The following is a 19,914-nucleotide window of genomic DNA, read 5'->3' as shown; positions in this document are numbered from 1 at the left end:
TCCAGAGGTGTGCTACAGACGGCTAGAAGGTGAAAGTGTTAGTCTTTCGGTCATGTCTGACTCTGTGCAACCCCAGGGACTATAGCCCACCAGGCTCCTCTGACCAGGAATTCTTCAGGCAAGAATACTGGAGTGGTTGTCGTACCCTTCTTCAGGGGATCTTTCCAACCCAGGGATAGAATCTGGGTCTTCCCCATTACAGACAGACTTTTTAATGTCTGACCCACCAGGGAAGCCCCGCTAGAGACAGCCAGTGCTCACAAAATCCTCCAAGGTCTCTTCTGCATTTTCTAGCTTCTTTTTCAGGAAAGTAGGGACCAATGGATTGAGTACAACAATTATGAGCATTACTGCTGGACCAAGACACTTCAGAGCTAACGTGTCTCCTCCATCTCTCTCTCTGGTTTGGAGGTTGTATGTTGAGATGATTATGTCCCAGCTATGTGAATCCTATTTTCTAAAAGTCAAAATGCTCCCATCAAATTGCATAACATTTTATAAGAAGAAGTTAACTTTTGTGCTAAGCCATTGACCATTATATCTACTATTGTGGGCAGGAATCCCTTAGAAGAAATGGAGTAGCCATCATAGTCAACAAAAGAGTCTGAAATGCAGTGCTTGGATGCAATCTCAAAAACGACAGAAAGATCTCTGTTCATTTCCAAGGCAAACCATTCAATATCACGGTAATCCAAGTCTATGCCTCGACTAGGAATGCTGAAGAAGCTGAGGTTGAACAGTTCTATGAAGACCTACAAGACCTTCTAGACTAACACCCCCAAAAAGATGTTGTTTTCATTATAGGGGACTGGAATGCAAAAGTAGGAAGTCAAGAAACACCTGGATAACAGGCAAATTTGGCCTTGGAGTACAGAATGAAGCAGGGCAAAGGCTAATAGAGTTCTGCCAGGAGAACGCACTGGTCATAGCAAACACCCTCTTCCAACAACACAAGAGAAGACTCTACACATGGACATCACCAGCTGGTCGACACCGAAATCAGATTGATTATATTCTTTGCAGCCAAAGATGGAGAAGCTCTACACAATCAGCAAAAACAAGACTGGGAGCTGACTGTGGCTCAGACCATGAACTCCTTATTGCCAAATTCAGACTGAAATTGGTGAAAGTGGAGAAAACAATTAGACCACTCAGGTATGACCTAAATCAAATTCCGTATGGCTATACAGTGGAAGTGAGAAATAGATTTAAGGGACTAGATCTGATGGACAGAGTGCCTGATGAACTATGGATGGAAGTTCGTGACATTGTACCGGAGACAAGAATCAAGATGATTCACCCCCCCCCCCCAAAATGCAAAAAAGCAAAATGACTGTCTGAGGAGGCCTTATAAATAGCTGTGAAAAGAAGGGAAGCAAAAAGCAAAGGAGAAAAGGAAGGATATATCCATTTGAATGCAGAGTTCCAAAGAACAGCAAGGAGAGATAAGGAAGCTTTCCTCAGTAATCAATGCAAGAAATAGATGAGAACAATGGAATGGGAAAGATTAGAGATCTCTTCAAGAAAATTAAAGGAACCAAGGGAATATTTCATGCAAAGATACGCTCAATAAAAACAGAAATGGAAGGGACCTAAAATAAGCAGAAGATATTAAGAAGAGGTGGCAGGAATACACAGAAGAACTGTACAAAAAATTCCTTCACGACCCAGATAATAACGATAGTGTGATCACTCACCCAGAGCCAGACATCCTGGAATGTGAAGTCAAATGGGCCTTAGGAAGCATCACTACTAACAAAGCTAGTAGAGGTGATGGAACTCCAGTTGAGCTATTTCACATCCTGAAAGATGATGCTGTGAAAGTGCTGCAGTAAATATGCCAGCAAATTTGGAAAACTTGGCAGTGGCCACAGGACTGGAAAAGGTCAGTTTCCATTCCAGTCCCAAAGAAAGGCAACGCCAAAGAATGCTCAAACTACTGCACAGTTGCACTCATCCCACATGCTAGTAAAGTGATAGTTAAAATTCGCCAAGCCAGGCTTCAGCAATATGTGAACAATGAACTTCCAACTGTTCAAGCTGATTTTAGAAAAGGCAGAGGAACCAGAGATCAAATTGGCAACATCCGCTTGATTATCAAAAAAGCAAGAGAGTTCCAGAAAAACATCTATTTCTGCTTTATTGACTACACCAAAGTCTTTGACTGTGTGGATCACAATAAACTGTGGAAAATTCTGAAAGAGATGGGAATACTAGGCCACCTGACCTGACTCTTGAGAAACCTGCATGCAGGTCAGGAAGCAACAGTTAGAACTGGACATGGAACAACAGACTGGTTCCAAATAGGAAAAGGAGTACATCAAGGCTGTATATTGTCACCCTGCTTATTTAACTTATATGCAGAGTACATCATGAGAAACGCTGGGCTGGATGAAGCACAAGCTGGAATCAAGATTGCCGGGAGAAATATCAATAACCTCAGATATGCAGATGACACCACCCTTGTGGCAGAATGTGAAGAAGAACTAAAGAACCTCTTGATGAAAGTGAAAGATGAGAGTGAAGAAGTTGGCTTAAAGTTCAACATTCAGAAAACTAAGATCATGGCATCCGGTCCCATCACTTCATGGAAAATAGATGGGGAAACAGTGACTGACTTTATTTTTCTGGGCTCCAAAATCACTGCAGATGGAGATTGCAGCATGAAATTAAAAGACGCTTAGTCCTTGGAAGGAAAGTTATGACCAACCTTGACAGCATATTAAAAAGCAGAGACATTACTATGTCAACAAAGGTCCATCTGGTGAAAGCTATGGTTTTTCCAATAGTCATGTATGGATGTGAGAGTTGAACTATAAAGAAAGCTGAGCGCCAAAGGATTGATGCTTTTGAACTGTGGTATTGGAGAAAACTTTTGAGAGTCCCTTGGACTGCAAGGAGATCCAATCAGTCCATCCTAGAGGAGATCAGTCCTGGGTGTTCATTGGAAGGACTGATGCTGAAGCTGAAACCAGTACTTTGGCCACCTGATGGGAAGAGCTGACTCATTGGAAAAGACCCTGATGCTGGGAAAGATTGAGGGCAGGAGGAGAAGGGGACGACAGAGGGTTGAGATGGTTGGATGGCATCACCGACTTGATGGAAAGAGTTTGAGCAAACTCCGGGAGCTGGTGAAGGACAGGGAGGCCTGACGTGCTGTGGTTCATGGGATCAGAAAGAGTCAGATCTGACTGAGCCACTGAACAACAACAACACACACATATATGTTTAAATTTAAGTGTTCCTTTAGCAAAACAAATGAAATCCTGGTTTCTTTTTCTTCCGATTTCTAAATCTCTTGCCTTGGGTACCAATGAATAGCATTAGTGATTTATATTCTCCAATGCACAAAATTGCTAAAGTTGGGAAATCTGAGATAATAGTAATTATAATAATAGAAGGAACAGAGGTCTGAGAGTCAGAAGACATAAGGGTGACTCTTGACTGTGAACATACCCGCTGTGTGTCCCTGACCCCATCAACTACTTCTGCAGGTCTCAGTTTCCTGATCTGTGAAATAAAAGTACTGGGAGAAATAAGCTCTGATAACCTTTGTGGTTCAAAATGGTATACTTTATGTTGAAACAACTAGATGGGATCTCAAGAGTAGGAAAATTTTACTCCTCACTTTAGGAGCAAGGATAATTATTGCATCTTTAGAATTCAGGAGTTAGACTGGTGGAAACACGATCCATGTTAAATGAACTTGGAAAAGATTATCTTAGGCCATCGTGTCTTTGGGTGATACCATTTTAAAATTTCACTGTTTGAGCTCTAATTTTTAAGGGCCATAATGTGAAGTACAATATTAAAACCTAGGTTTTTATTCTCCCTTCATTATAAACTTATATCCTCATTTCGGACAAGTTCCTATATTCCACAGTTTGTGTATGTGTTTGTGTGTGTGTGTTTTAATGGCTATAATACCCTGGCATACTCCAAGAATCATTACAGGGAGTTCTTAGGAAAAATAAATTAAAGCACACATTCACATTCTCTTGGCTCACAGATTTGTATAATAATTAATTGTGAGTTTCATTGAGAATCTACTGAGTGCTCAGCATTTACTTTCACCTGGAGAATCTGGGAAAATTTTATCATCCTAGCCTCTATACTCACTTTACAATGGTCCAATGAAGGAGTCATTTCTCCACATCAGTGACTATTCACCAGCATGTCCCTAGAAAAAGTATGATATTAACATTTATCCTTCTCTTTCATAAGTTCCTCTTCCTTGACTCTTAGCTCTTCTTTCATGCACTTTGAATATCCTGCCAATCATGTTCCCTTTCCCAATAAAGGTCCATCTTGTCAAAGCTGTGGTTTTTCCAGTAGTCATGTCCAGATGTGAAAGTTGGACCTTAAGGAATGCTGAGTGCTGAAGAATTGATACTTTCGAATTGTGGCGCTAGAGAAGACTCTTGAGAGTCCCTTGGGCTGCAAGCAGATCCAACCAGTCCATCCTAAAGGAGCTCAGCCCTGAATATTCTTTAGAAGGACAGACACTGAAGCTCTAATACTTTAGCTACCCAATGAGAAGGGCCGACTCACTGGAAAAAGACCCTTTTGCTGGGAAAGACTGAAAGCAAAAGAAGAGGAAAGGCAGAGGATGAGATGGTTAGATAGCATCACCCACTCGGTGGACATGAATTTGAAAAAACTACGGGAGATGGTGGACGACAGAGGAGCCTGGAATGATGCGGTTCATGGAATCACAGATCGGATATGGACACAACTTTGCTACTGAAGAGCTGCAACAATCCTGTTCCCTCCCACCCTTCTCAGATGCCAGGAGCCAGGCTCTCTGTAACACTGCTTTCCGCACTGCTCCCGTCTGTGAATGAAGATCCTTTTTTGTGTGAAAGATGGATAACCTATTCTTCCAAATGTGTAAATAATTAATATCACTAAAGGATTTATTAACAGATGTAGTGGATCAAACCAAAAGGAAAAGCATAAATTAAACTTATATATCTAAGTAGGTAAAATTGCAGATTTTAAATCCAGTTGGGAGGGAACAGTCCTAATATTTACTGAATGTGAAGTGTGCTCCTGACACTGTGAAAGGAGTTTTCACATATATTATCTTCTTTTATCTGTACAGTAACCTCATGGTTAGATATGATGCTTTTTTATATATAGATAGAGAACAGTGTTTGAGAAAGATTAAGCAATTTGCTGAAGGTTACAAAGTCAGTAAGTAGCAGAAGTGGGATTTCATTTCCAGGCCTGTCTGACTACAGAATCCACACTTTCCTTCTCAATCATTTTACATCTTCTAGTTTCTGAAATGATGTTTTGAAAAGAGCTGTAAACCCCTGAGGCAGGCCCTGTTTAAAGCTCTATAGAATCACACTTTTAACTCTTATTATTTGCCAAGTGACATTATTTAAATTTTAAAACATCTCTCACGGTGTGAACCATATTTCTCTGTTCCATCTAGGTCTACTATAAATGAAAATGCTCTGAAAAAAAAAGAAGAAAAGGAGAAAAGCAGAATTTATGACACCTGCAACACGGGTATGATTATATTTAAGCACCACTTAAACCTATTTTTTTTCCTACTCATTGAATGTAACTTTTACAAAAATATTAACCCCAGTGAAAGTAATACAGATTTATTTATTTTTTGTGGGGAAACCTCTCATGAAATGAAAGCTTTTTTATTTTATCTTATACTTTAAGGAAAATCGGAGCAATTTCATTTGTATTTTTAACTTTACAGATTCTGCAGCACAAGAAGATAGCCTAGATTTTGGAACTGAGTAAGCCAACGAACTGGATCCACTACACTTCTAGGATGTACTGTTTTAGAATGCCTTTTTCTTGGGCTTGAAACTGTGGGAAGTCTGATGAAGGTCAGAATATTTAGCATTGAATTTGAGAGCATATATTCATATATACGGAATTCCTCAACTTTTTTTTTTTTTACCTAAAAGGTACTAATCAACATCACAAAAAGGGAAACAAAACAGAACTATCTCACTTGCTAGTATAGAAGCAAAAATCCTAAATAAAATAATAGCAAGCAGAACACACCATGACATTAAAAGTAACAATATATCACAAACTCCAAATAGTAAAGGCAATGTATCCAAGCTCCAAAATGGATTTTTTGCTGAATATAGTTTAAAAGACAGTTTAAATTTTTTCTATTCATGATTTTTCATATTAACAAGTATTAGTATGCTAATAAAAAGCATCTCAGTAAGAGCTAAAGATTAGAAAATAAGTTCTGAAAGAGACAGGACTACCAGACCCCCTGACCTGCCTCTTGAGAAACCTGTATGCAGGTCAGGAAGCAACAGTTAGAACTGGACATGAAACAACAGACTGGCTCCAAATAGGAAAAGTACGTCAATGCTGTATATTGTCACTCTGCTTATTTAACTTATATGCAGAGTCCATCATGAGAAAGACTGGGCTGGGGGAAGCACAAGCTGGAATCAAGATTGCTGGGAGAAATATCAGTAACCTCAGATATGCAGATGACATCACCCTTATGGCAGAAGAAAATTCAAGTCATTCCAGAAGAATTTATTTTTTCTGACGTTAAAATGTGTTATAAATTTTTAGTGAATAAAATATTTTTATATTGTTGGATAAACAAATGGTTCAATATAATAGCATAGAGAATGCCAAAATAGAAAATTTGCTAAACATTAATATTTTAAATTAGTGATTATTCATTATAATATTTTGTGAGAAGTCCTGGGTGTTCATTGGAAGGACTGATGTTGAAGCTGAAACTCTAATACTTTGGCCACCTTATGCAAAGAGCTGACTCATTGGAAAAGACCCTGATGCTGGGAGAGATTGGGGACAGGAGGAGAAGGGGATGACAGAGGATGATATGGCTGGATGGCATCACCGACTCAATGGACATGAGTTTGGGCAAACTGTGGGAGTTGGTGATGGACAGCGAGGCCTGACGTGCTATATTCCATGGGGTCGCAAAGAATCGGACACGATTGAGCGACTGAACTGAACTGAACTGATAGGGACAAAAAAGTGCAAAAGATGGACTGTTGTTAATCTCTAGGTGGAATTAACTAATTAAATAGAAAAATAAATCCACATAACTACTAAAGGAAAATTTAGGTTACTATTTCCACAATATTGTAGCAGTAATTATTTTTAAAGTGTATCTTGAAAGCTACAAGTTGTCAAATAATGGTTAATTGAAAATATGTTAATATTAAGAGTAAAAATCTCTATTGAGCAAGTTGACTTCAAAAGAGGCCCATGATACATTTTAAGTGAAAAAAAAAAAAATCATTTAGCATAGCACTGTGTGTTTTAATAGTATTTTATTCATATGTGTGGGTATGTCTCAACCTGAATAAATCTCAGTGTGCCTACACATGTCTATATAAACAATGACTTGAAGTCTAGTCAACAAAATGTTATTAGGTATTACCTTAGGACAGTGGAATTATGGGCATCATCTTTCTGCATTATCTGACTCTTATACAAGGATTATATATTATACTTACATATTTTTGCAAAGGTATTTTAATTCTTATGAAGGATTACCTTTTGGTTACTTAACATACTCTGTCTATAATTTTCAGTCTTGATTCATTTATGGATAAAAACAAACAATATACAAGATTCTTATAATGGAAATGATAAAACTCTGTTGAGAGACATTAAATAAGAACTAAACAAGTGGAAAGTGAAAAGTGAAAGTGAAGTCATTCAGTCGTGTCCAACTCTTTATGAACCCATGGGCTGTAGCCTACCAGGCTCCTCCGTCCATGGGATTTTCCAGACAAGAGTACTGGATTGAGTTGCCATTTCCTTCTCCAGGGGATCTTCCTAACCCAGGGATCAAACCCAGTTTCCCCACATGCAGGCAGATGCTTTACCATTTGAGCCACCAGGGAAGGCAGATAAGTGGAGAAGACCTAAAGAAAGATGTTAAATAGGTAAATATTTATGAAAAAGAAAAGTCAGCATGGTAGAAATGTGAATTCCCCCATTAATTCTGGTAAACCCTATACTTTACATTATAAAATATATATATATATATATATATATAAAATGTCTATTCAACATGTTGTTGAATGACTTCTAGTCATTGGGCCTTAGGAAACATCACTATGAGCAAAGCTAGTGGAGGTGATGGAATTCCAACTGAAGTGTGAACTTCCAGATGTTCAAGCTGGTTTTAGAAAAGGCAGAGGAACCAGAGATCAAATTGCCAACATCCATTGGTTCATTGAAAAAGCAAGAGAGTTCCAGAAAAACATCTACTTTGGCTTTATTGACTACATCAAAGCCTTTGACTGTGTGGATCACAACAAACTGTGGAAAATTCTTCAAGAGATACACATACAAGACCACCTTACTTGCCTCTTGAGATATGTTATGCAGGTCAAGAAGCAACAGAACTGGACGTGGAACAACAGACTGGCTCCAAATCAGGAAAGGAGTACGGCAAAGCTGTATGTTGTCACCCTGCTAATTTAACTTATCTGCAGAGCACATCATACAAAATGCCAGGCTGAATGAAGCACAAGCTGGAATCAAGTTTTCAGGTAAAAATATCAATAAGCTCAGATACGCAGATGACACCACTCTTATGGCAGAAAGTGAAGAAGAACTAAAGAGCTTCTTGATGAAAGTGAAAGAGGAGAGTGAAAAAGTTGACTTAAAACTCAGCATTCAGAAAACTAAGATCATGGCATCTGGTCCCATCACTTCATGAAAAATAGATGGGGAAACAGTGGAAACAGTGACAGATTTTATTTTTTCGGACTCCAAAATCACTGAAGATGGTAACTGCAGCCATGAAATTAAAACATGCCTGCTCCTTAGAAGAAAATCCATTACCAACCTAGACAGCATGTTAAAAAGCAGAGACATTGCTTTACCAACAAAGGTCCATCTAGTCAAAGCTGCATTTTTTCCAGTAGTCATGTGTGGATGTGAGATTTGGACCATTAAGAAAGCTGAGCACTGAAGAACTGATGCTTTTGAACTGTGGTGTTGGAGAAGACTCTTGAGAGTCCCTTGGACTGCAAGGAGATCCAACCAGTCCATCCTAGAGGAGATCAGTCCTGGGTGTTCATTGGAAGGACTGATGTTGAAGGTGAAACTCCAATAGTTTGGCCACCTGATGTGAAGAACTGACTTATTTGAAAAGACCCTGATGCTGGGAAAGATGAAGGCAGGAGAAGGGGACAACAGAGGATAATATGGTTGGATGGCATCAGCGACTCAATGGACATGAGTTTGGGTAAACTCTGGAAGTTGGTGATGGACAGGGAGGCCTGGTGTGCTGTGGTTCATGTGGTCAAAAAGAGATGGACATGACTGAGCAACTGAACTAAACTGATTATAGGTTCCGGAATAAAGAAGTTAACCAATGGAACAAAACAGAAATTCAGAAGCAAAAGTAATTAACTATATATGTAACAAATATGAGAAAAGAATGGGGTATTCAAGTATGGAGCTAGGCAGGAAGTTATCAGTTAATTGGAGAAAAAATGTAGTTGGATAGATAAGAGGCAAATCTAGGCAGTTTACTATGATTGCTCAGATATTTACGCTTGTAATTTCAAATTAAAAACTTGATATAATTGTCTTAATTTAGACTTAGAGGTTTTCATTTTGTTTTGTCTTCTCTTTTTGACGGTATAAACTAGAGGGAATTATCCACCTGACCTAGAGTCAATTTTAAAACCAGCAAAAGAGCAGCCATGAACTTGATTTGATTTTCCCAAAGCCAGTGCTAATTTTCATCCTTGTTTTATGCTACTTAAATGAGTCATTTACCTTTGCCCTAAGGCAAGGAAGTGTAAACAGGGTAATCTATTAAGATATAAATGTATGTATGGTTTTTTCTTAATTTCCTTTCCTCCCATTCAAGCAAGTAATAAGGCCTACATATTCATTGCCTTAAATATGGATAATTTCACAGGTAAGACAACAGATAACGGCTTCTTTCTCTGCTCAGTAAATGCCCTGAGCAGAGATGGTACAGAATTAAAAAGGAGAGAATTCTTAGAAGTTTGGAGGAAACAGAGACGATTGAAGCTTCCCATCTGCGGACCTTTGTGCTCTGCTGTGTGGGATGCCCTGGTGAGGAGGCGGGACTTCAAGGCTTTGGGAGCGTGTTCTATGAGGGGAGCCTGGACACGGGGTGGAGCCACCCCCCTCTGCGAAACTGCCCATGCCCGCTACCAGCTCCTGAGGGGACTTCCGGCAGCTAGAGCAAGTGGGAACAGCAGCAGGTGCCATAATGCAGGTCGAGATTCAAGGCCCTGCCCCTCTTTCAGAAGTTACTTAGTCTTCCCAAGTTCTAGAACCATTTTGTTGAAAGGAAAGGCCTTGACACTGATTAAAATAGAGTCTCCTTCCAGAGGGTGTTGGAGTTGGCAGGGAGAGGTTTGGAGGTGGCTTTGAAAATGAAAGTCACTCAGCTGTGTCCAACTCTTTGTGACTCCATGGACTGTAGCCTGCCAGGCTCCTCTGTCCATGGAATTCTCCAGGCCAAAATACCAAAGTGGGTAGCTGCTCCCTTCTCCAGGGGATCCTCCCCACCTAGAAATCAAAGCTGGGTCTGTTGCATTGCAGGTGGATTCTTTACCACCTGAGCCACCAGGGAAGATTCACGTTGATCTAAAAAATATTTTAAAACAGACTTTGTTGCTCTCCAGAGTTTGCAGATTAGTATTCATTATCAATATTCATGTAAGGTATATGCTTGATAATAATACTTACTGAGTCAACAGAGCTGACTTGACAGAACTTCAAGGGTCCCACATGGAAGTATTGTGTTTATTTACATTGAGTTGATACTTCAAACACATGGGAATAGAATGATCTTTAGTATGTATACACACTTGTAGAATTTTAGGAAGAAAAACAAACAAACAAAAACTATTTAAGCTGATCTGATTTTTTTTTCAGATGGTAAAGAATCTGAAATCCAAAGCCACAAGATGGCCTTGAAGATCACCAGGGTTGAGCAGTAATGGGACTAGAGTGTGGAAGGTGGCTCCTATGCTACCAGACCCTCCAGGTCATGCTCATAAAGCTCCTAAGCCAGGCTGACCCTCCTTCCAAAAGTGATTGAGAAGAGGAAACCTTTGCCTTCATTCTTGACAAGGTTTCCCAGTTATTACTGCTGCTTTCAGAAAATAGTATTCTTTCAGTAGCTCATCTACTGCATGACATTATTCTTCACAGTAAAGCCTTGAAGGTTTTGGATCTATTAGTTTGATTTGTCATCAGGCCCCACTATCATCAATTCATCAGTTTATGTGAGGCCATGAGATGAGAGATTATGCTAGGAGTGAAAGAGATGAACTGAGTTTACTAACAGCTTGCAAGAGAGACGATGGAGCAAAGTCAGCCTTATTTCTGGGCTCGTGTAGCAGCGTGAACAGCGCGATGCTTCAGTCCGTGGCCATGTACAGTTACAGCCGGAGAGACTGCAGTGAGAGCCTGCACATCTCAGCAGCAGTGAGCCAGGACGGAGGAAGGGTGGGTGGCGAGGAGGAGACAGGGCCCCGGGTCCAGCCCACGGCTCTTTCCAGGAAGGCAGTAGCACCTGCGGCAGCGGTGAGGCCTCCCTCTGCTGCTCCTCCTCAGCAGCACAGCATCGCCGTCATCCCCAGAGAGAGTGAGCAGTGATGGGCCCTCCAAGGGGGCAGAGAGGACGTGGCTGAGCACATGGGCCACACCCTCTTAGGACCCACAGAACTAATCCACGGCAAGAGGCAGAACCTGTCATGGTTTCTCTGACAGAGGGCTAGGACTGCAGACACAGAATCAGAAATGGCCAGTGTGATCCAATTTTTACCCACGGGCTGCTTTGGGGCTTTAAGACCGTTCAAATAAAATAAAGTGAGACAAAACCATTTAATCCACATGCATGTCTGCCTGCGTTTTTCATTTTTCAGTCGTGTCCAACTCTTTGTAACCCCGTGGACTGCAGCCCGCCAGGCTCCTCTGTCCACGGGCCTCTTCTGGCAAGAACACTGGAGTGGGTTGCCGTTTCCTCCTCCAGGGGATCTTCTCAACCCAGGGATCAAACCTGGGTCTCTTAGGTCTCCTGAATTGGCAGGCAGATTACTCACTATTTCTGCCACCTAGGGAGCCCATTTTTTGTAAGTGCCTCTGATAACCAAAAAATAAATTATCTTCTTAAATGGAGTAACACAACCACTTTTAACCTGCTGCCTAGAAATGCTTATGGTAAGAAATGATCTTTGTAAAAGTTAGATGACTTCCTGCTTTTCACTTCTTAAGTCACCCTGTTATGTCATGCCTCTGAGCTTCATATTGGTTTCGAATTTGAAGACTCCTAGTTCACAAACTGGGCTTTCCTGGTGCTTCAGATGGTAGTTAAGAATCTGCCTGCAATTCAGGAGAGCCGGATTCAATCCCTGGGTCAGGAAGATTCCCTGGGGAAGTAAATGGCAATCCACTCCAGGATTCTTGCCTAAAGAATCCCACGGACACAGAACCTAGCAGACTGGACTCCATAGGGTCACGAAGAGCTGGACACAGCTGAGTGACTGAGTATGCACGCAGCTCCCAAACTTATTTTGTGCACAATAAACTCTTACTGAATACTTCTACTGATCTGGCTTTAATTTATACTGTTTTTAAATCTTTGACAAGACAGGGGTTCGACTGGAGCAATCGTTTAGAACTGTCCATTTTCATCCACCTGCTTTGGCCTCCCCAGTTCCTCCTGCCCTCCCCTCTGGCTCAGACTTTCTTTTCCCAGCGTGTGGTGTGAACTTCTACTCTGCCTTGAAACGCTTCCTAATCCGAACCTCAAAGACTTTCTGATCTCCGCCGCTGAGTTCTCATTTATTCTGTGCTACCTCGTCTTACTGGTCATCTTTTCGTGTGCATCTAATCTTCCCCTCCTAGATGCGATCATCTGGGTTTTGTCTGTGAATAGCTACCACTCAGTAGAGCACCTTAAACCTAGTAAAGTTTTGATAAATGTCTATTGATGGTTTTATTGACATCAAGTTTAAGGTTTAGTTAAACATTCGGTATCTAATTAAAAAGAACACAGTAATAGAACTGTAAAAATAGCTCTTTCTCCACTTGTGTGTTCCATAAATTGAAAAACTCATAGCTGTTTGCACTGACAATTAAAAGACGTCTGTCCTAGATTCTCTCCCAATGCAAAACGGATATGGGACGATATCAATAATCACCTTGAACAGAGGGAAAGCAGTTTTCAGTTTCTCTCTTTTCTTGTTTTGTGCTGTGCCGTCCCTCCCTTGAGTCCGACCCTTTGTGGCCCCGAGGACTGGAGTCCACCAGGCTTCTCTGTCTGTGGAACTTTCTAGGCAAGAATACTGGAGTGGGTTGCCACGCCCTCTTCCAGGGGATCTTCCTGACTCAAAGATGGAACTCTTATCTCTTATATCTCCTGCATTGGTAGGTGGTTCTTTACCTTAGAGGCACCTGTTAAGTACTAAATACCTCCTAAGTTAAAAGGAATCAGTGGGTAGGGGACAGTGATCTATTTATTATCATCTGTAATCTATCTATTGCAGGTAAGCTGCAGAAAATAAACACAGTGTTTTTTAGATGCTGATTTAAAAACAAAAGATTTTAAAATTAGATTACAAATTAAAAGCAGTCAAAACACCACATTTCACACTTTATTTAAAATGTGAGCTAGTTAAGTTTGTTTATTTCAAACTTAATAATCACATGTGAAGGTTGATTATTTTTCTTTTGGAAAAGATTTCCCTGAGGACTTTAAAAAGATGAGTTCCCTGACACCTTAAAAATTTGAATCAACCCAATAAAGTCCACTGCAGGATAGACAAAGAAGACATTTAAAAGCCCCCAATGCCTCCATCCATTTCATGCCTTCACAGAAAATTCAGGGCTGGTCTGCACCTGACCTCTGCCCGCATATCAGCCCCAGGATGGGTCCTTCACTCCAGTGCACGTTGCTGTCTTGCCATCTCTGGGGGTGGCTGAGCTTTCCTGCTCTGGCCCTTGCATTTGCCTCTTCGCCCTGAGAGAGCTCGCCTTTGCTCTCTTTATAGACATAGCCAGGACAGGTCTCACCGGTCCCTCTGCCCAAAGGCCTTCTCCCTGAATTCTTGACGTTCGTCTCATTCCCAGCCTCTGGCACGCACGCCTGCATGCTAAGTCGCTTCAGTGGTCTCCAGCTCTTTGAGACCCCTTGGACTGTTGCCCCCCAGGCTCCTCTGTCCACGGGACTCTCCAAGCAAAAATCCTGGAGTGGGTTGCCGTTCCCTCCTCCAGGGGATCTTCCCAGAAATCAAACCCGCGTATCCTACGTGTCCTGCGGTGACGGGCGGGAGCTTTGCCACCGGTGCCAGCTCTGGAGGCTTCCAGCGGCCCCGCGCCCTGCGCCTCTCCGACTCAGGTCAGAGCTCGCAGCCATCTCAGAGGTCTCCCCGGCCACCTTGTCTTCCCCAAGTCCACTTCTATCTTTTGGTCCGATTGCGTCCTTGGTGGTCATCACAGTTTTCAGTTTTTGGTTTGTTTTTTTTTTTCAATTTGTCAATACATTTGTTCTCTTATTTGTTTACATGTTAATTGTTGGATTGCCCATGTAAGTATTAGTTCTCTGAGACCTTATTTCTCTCTCTCTGTAGTTCTCCCCCAATTCCTGTCGCATAGACTACCTTCATAAAAGAAGAATGAGTTTCGAAATGTTCTGTTAGTGCATGCAAAAAGCAGGTTGACATCAAGGTGAGAATCAGGAGATGTTTGTGACAGTCTGGAATTTGAGAAGCTGAAGAAGACCATCGGTGGAGCCTTTGCCTCTAGCTTTCCCACTGAACCAGCCGTGAAGTCACAGTGGGCGACTTTGGATGACATATTTGAGACACTTCAAGGCTTCAAAACTCTGTAGTTCCGTGAATTATTGACTTTGCTTTAGATTCAAATGATCACATTGTGCTACTTTCCAAAGATAATCAATAGCCTATGCTTAATTTTCTTTTGTTTTCATTTTTGTCAGCGTTAGTTGTCTGATTTCTCTCCAGCAACTTAACTTTTTTTTTTTTTTTGGTTGGTGAGGGAGGCAGAGGTTTCTGTATTTGTCAGTTTCTTCATCTATAAACGGAGAGTGCGGGAGGAGAAAGAGTCACTAAAGGTTCCTTAGGAGTTTTTTGTTTGTTTGTTTGTTTGTTTGTTTGTTTTTTATTTGTTTTGTTCTTATAATATGAAGTGGCATGAAGGAGAAACCCAGGGAAAGAAAAATATAGACACCAACAACCTACCGTGCTGAGAGTCTTCCAGAGGATGCTAGCAAGCCCATTGCTACTTGCTGATGATTGAAGCCAATTTCCTTTATTACTTGCAGGTAGAAATACACACATTTTCTGCTTCTCCTGCAACATAACTATTCAGTAAGTTTCCAAGTGCATTAGCTGGTTTTAGACAACTGGTATGGCGTTTGTCACATAGAAAGGCATACCTAAATGTATACAAACATGGTCTTTAAAATAAAAGTTTTAAATGATAGTTGTTTAATATCTGAGAGTGAGAAAGCATGGACAGTTTTACAGGTGGCGTCAGCACGAACACTGGAGGACTGGGCTTGCTTCTACAGTTTTAGGCTTTTCTAATGCCTCAGTCACTGATACTTTAGAATCCTATGCTCCTTTTCCCACTAAATTTTGCCCAATACAAGCACCCTTGTTTCTGTCCCTTTTGACCTGGTAACTGGATGGAGCAGATTCGTTACTTGGAGTAGCACATGAGTTTAGGAGCATCTACTTCTGCACTCACATGGAAGATTCATCAATGGAAAACCAAGGTCTATAGCAGTCAAGGGGCTGCTGGCAGCTGGCATCAACTTCACATATATGAATGTGCCCCGAGCTAAATGGTGTGTCTTCCATGGCTTTCCCTATTCTATAAAGGTTAAGTGAAGTTGCTCAGTTGTGTCCGACTCTGCGACCCCATGGACTGTAGCCTACCAGGTTCCTCTGTCCACGGGATTTTCCAGGCAAGAATACGGGATTGGGTTGCTGTTTCCTTCTCCAGGAGATCTTCCTGACCCAGGGATTGAACCTGGGTCTCCCGCATCGCAGGCAGATGCTTTACTGTCTGAGCCACCAGCAGATGCTAAAATAAAGGTTCAGTTCAGTTCAGTTCAGTTGCTCAGTCGTGTCCGACTCTTTGCGACCCCATGAATCGCAGCACGCCAGGCCTCCCTGCCCATCACCAAATCCCGGAGTTTACCCAAACCCATGTGCATCGAGTTGGTGATGCCATCCAGTCATCTCATCCTCTGTCGTCCCCTTCTCCTCCTGCCCCCAATCCCTCCCAGCATTAGGGTCTTTTCCAATGAGTCAGCTCTTCACAAGAGATGGCCAAAGTATTGGAGTTTCAGCTTTAGCATCACTCCTTCCAATGAACACCCAGGACTGATCTCCTTTAGGATGGACTGGTTGGATCTCCTTGCAGTCCAAGGGACTCTCAAGAGTCTTCTCCAACACCACAGTTCAAAAGCATCAATTCTTCTGCGCTCAGCTTTCTTTATAGTCCAACTCTCACATCCATACATGACCACTGGAAGAACCATGGCCTTGACTAGACGGACCTTTGTTGGCAAAGTAATGTCTCTGCTTTTTAATATACTGTCTAGGTTGGTCATAACTTTCCTTCCAAGGAGCAAGTGTGTTTTAATGTCATGGCTGCAATCACCATCTGCACTGATTTTGGAGCCCCCCAAAATAAAGTCTGACGCTGTTTCCACTGTCTCCCCACCTATTTTCCATGAAGTGATGGGACGGGATGCCATGATCTCAGTTTTCTGAATGTTGAGCTTTAAGCCAACTTTTTCACTCTCCTCTTTCACTTTCATCAAGAGGCTTTTTAGTTCCTCTTCACTTTCTGCCATAAGGGTGTTGTCATCTGCATATCTGAGGTTATTGATAATTCTCCTGGCAATCTTGATTCCAGCTTGTGCTTCTTCCAGTCCAAGATTTGTAGGGTTCACCTAATTAAATCCTCTTGATATAAAATTAAACATGCTGTTTTCAGGGTAAAAATAGTTGATTCATTAAATGCATTGATGAAGAGTCGTCTGGATATGTATTCTAGCCCTAGAACTATTTTCTGATTTTGGAAACTTTAACATCTTAGTGCCTACTACCTCGTCAGTAGAGCTGATGTAATTTAGTACCAGGAGCTGTGATAAATATTTTACATTCATTTTCTATTTAAGGAAGCATCCCCCTAAAATGGGAATCTTTGAGCAAGCAGTTGAGTTTGGGAGAGATACATCTGAAGACGTGAGGTAACAAAGCAAAGGGTTCTCACACCTAACCATGACTCAACTAGGCTAATCCTGTGATAGCTAGTGCAATGGGGTTTTACTTTCTGAGACAAAAGCGACTGTCAAAAAGGAGAAAGTCTTCCGTAACCCATTAACTGAAAGAAAATATGCCACCACTAATCATCTGCTTTAAGCATTTTGTAAATACCAGAGTGTCTCGCTCCTGAAGATAGGATTTGTAGACTTTAGGCGTATGTGGAGAACTTCCTTGAACTTGCTGACTGATAATGTGAGTCATCAGAAATACTGAGCAGGAGGGGCAAGTGCGATGAGAGAGAAAAAGTGGTTTTTCAATGTCTCTATCTCGTTTAGAGGCAATACAAGCGTACTGTGTGTGCGATAAATAAAATACAAATTATCTTCTTATTAATTACTTCAAGTTGTCTTACAGAAATGATCAATTAATGCTAAACTTTTAAAGACAGAAATAAGGCAATTACATTTATGTTTTTACATAGTTTCTTTGATTATCTCCTTTGGGAATACCATTAATTTTAGTTCTCCATGCTTTTCCAACTAGAAATAATGTGAAAGCCAAAATTACAATATAGGAATTTTTAAGAATTTATTATTTTATTGTCTTTGTGCTCATTTATCTGCCATTTCTCCTATAAGTAGACTCTCTGGTTTGGTTTGGTTTAGTTTCACTTATTCTTATCTGATTTAGTTTGGGTAATTTTTTTTTTCCTTTGGTTCTATTTTGCTGCTGGACTTCAGTTATTAGAGTCTATTAATGAATCAGTAAAGTGTCATCCAGCACATTGCCCATCAATGCAGGAGTTGCAGGAAACTCAAGTTCAGTCCCTGGGTCAGGAAGATCCCCTGGAGAAAGAAATGGCAACCCACTCCAGTGTTCTTCCCTGGAGAAGCCCATGGACAGAGGAGCCTGGCGGGCTACAGTCCGTGGGGTTGCAGAGTCGGACACGACTGAGTGACTGAGCATGCCCACACACATGCACATGCAATTTCTTTATGAAACTTGTGTACATGCTAGTATACTAGGTCACTGCTAAATCCAAGACAGGCAAAATGTCTTGTTTGTTACGGTTTTAAAAGAGGTCTTGACAGAAACCAATACAGCTTCTTTTATATTCAAATTAGATATTGTGAAATATTTCAGAGTTGAAATAGTGCAATTAAAAGGTTTGTCTTGTATTGTGTTGTTCTTTTGACTCCAAACAAGGATACTTCTGCCTTAACTACTGTCCAATATCAATCATTATTAGGTGGTATAATCATGATTGTATGTCATTGTATGTCAGCAAGTAGAACTGTTTTAAAATAAATACTATGTACAGGCACCATGTTTAGTATTATCAAGTATTTTCTGACTTAGTGTGTGTGTGTGTGTGTGTGTGTGTGTGTGTGTGTGTGTGTGTGTGTGTATGTGTGTGTTTTAGTAACTCAGTCGTGTCCCACTCTTTGCAACCCCGTGGACTGTAGCTGTCCAGGCTCCTCTGTCCATGGAATTCTCCAGGCAAGAATACTGGAGTGGGTAGCATTCCTTTCTCCAGGGGATCTTGCTTACCCAGGGACTGAACCTGGGTTTACCACATTGCAGGCCGATTCCTTAGCCATTTGAGCATCATACAGCAGATTTAAGTATCATTGTTTCAAGAAACTAAGTAACTTGACCAGTTTCAGAGATACCAAAGTACTGAAGCTGAACCTTTAACTTGGGTTTATTTGACCAAAAGACTGGGTATCAGTCTTCACTTTTAATTAGTCAGTATTTTATTCTTATTCTGCCAAATAGGTATATTAAAATGAACATTCTCAACAGTAAAAATGTAATACATTTAGAGATCTTTATTGTTCTCAGTTGAGAGAGTAGCATTGACATATGTACTCAGCCGTGACCGACTCTTTGAGACCCCGTGGACTCTAGCCCGCCAGGCTCCTCTGTCCGTGGGATTCTCCAGGAGAGAATGCTGGAGTGGGTTGCTATGCCTTCTTCCAGGGGATCTTCCCGACCCAGGGATGGAACCCGGGTCTCCTGAATTGCAGGCAGATTCTTTACTGTCTGAACGACCAGGGAAGCCTAAGAATACTGGAGTGGGTAGCCTATCCCTTCTCCAGAGGAAGGTCCTACCCAGGAATCGAACCAGGGTCTCTTGCATTGCAGGTGGATTCCTTACCAGCTGAGCTGCCTGAGAAGCCCCGTATACACACTACCATGTGTAAAATAGAGAGCTCGTGGGAAGCTGTTGTAAGGCTCAGGGAGCTCAAACCCAAGCTCTGTGATGACCTGGCAAGGGGTGGAAGGCAAGGGCGGGGGTAGTGGGAGGTGCAAGGAGGGCATGTGTGTGTCCTTGGGCTGACTCATGTTGTTGTATGGCAGAATCCAATGCAAAACTGTAAAACAGCTATACTCCAATAAAAGAAGGTCTTTATTACTTGCGCTTGCTCTCTTTCTCTTCCTTTACCTCTCACTTTCTCTTTAAAATTTTTGTGAAAGATAGGGATATTGAATTTATCAGTATATTTTACATTCTCAACAAAATGCATTCTATTTTTAATTTAATGTATTTCCACTTAAGTCAATGTACTTTTAGAAAAGTCATGCAAACATGTTAGATATTTTAAAAGAATTCTTC

The sequence above is a fragment of the Muntiacus reevesi genome, chromosome 21 (assembly GCF_963930625.1).
Source record: "Muntiacus reevesi chromosome 21, mMunRee1.1, whole genome shotgun sequence".
Classification (NCBI taxonomy): domain Eukaryota; kingdom Metazoa; phylum Chordata; class Mammalia; order Artiodactyla; family Cervidae; genus Muntiacus; species Muntiacus reevesi.
The sequence above is the reverse complement of the archived record's forward strand: the minus strand, read 5'-3'. Positions refer to the sequence as shown.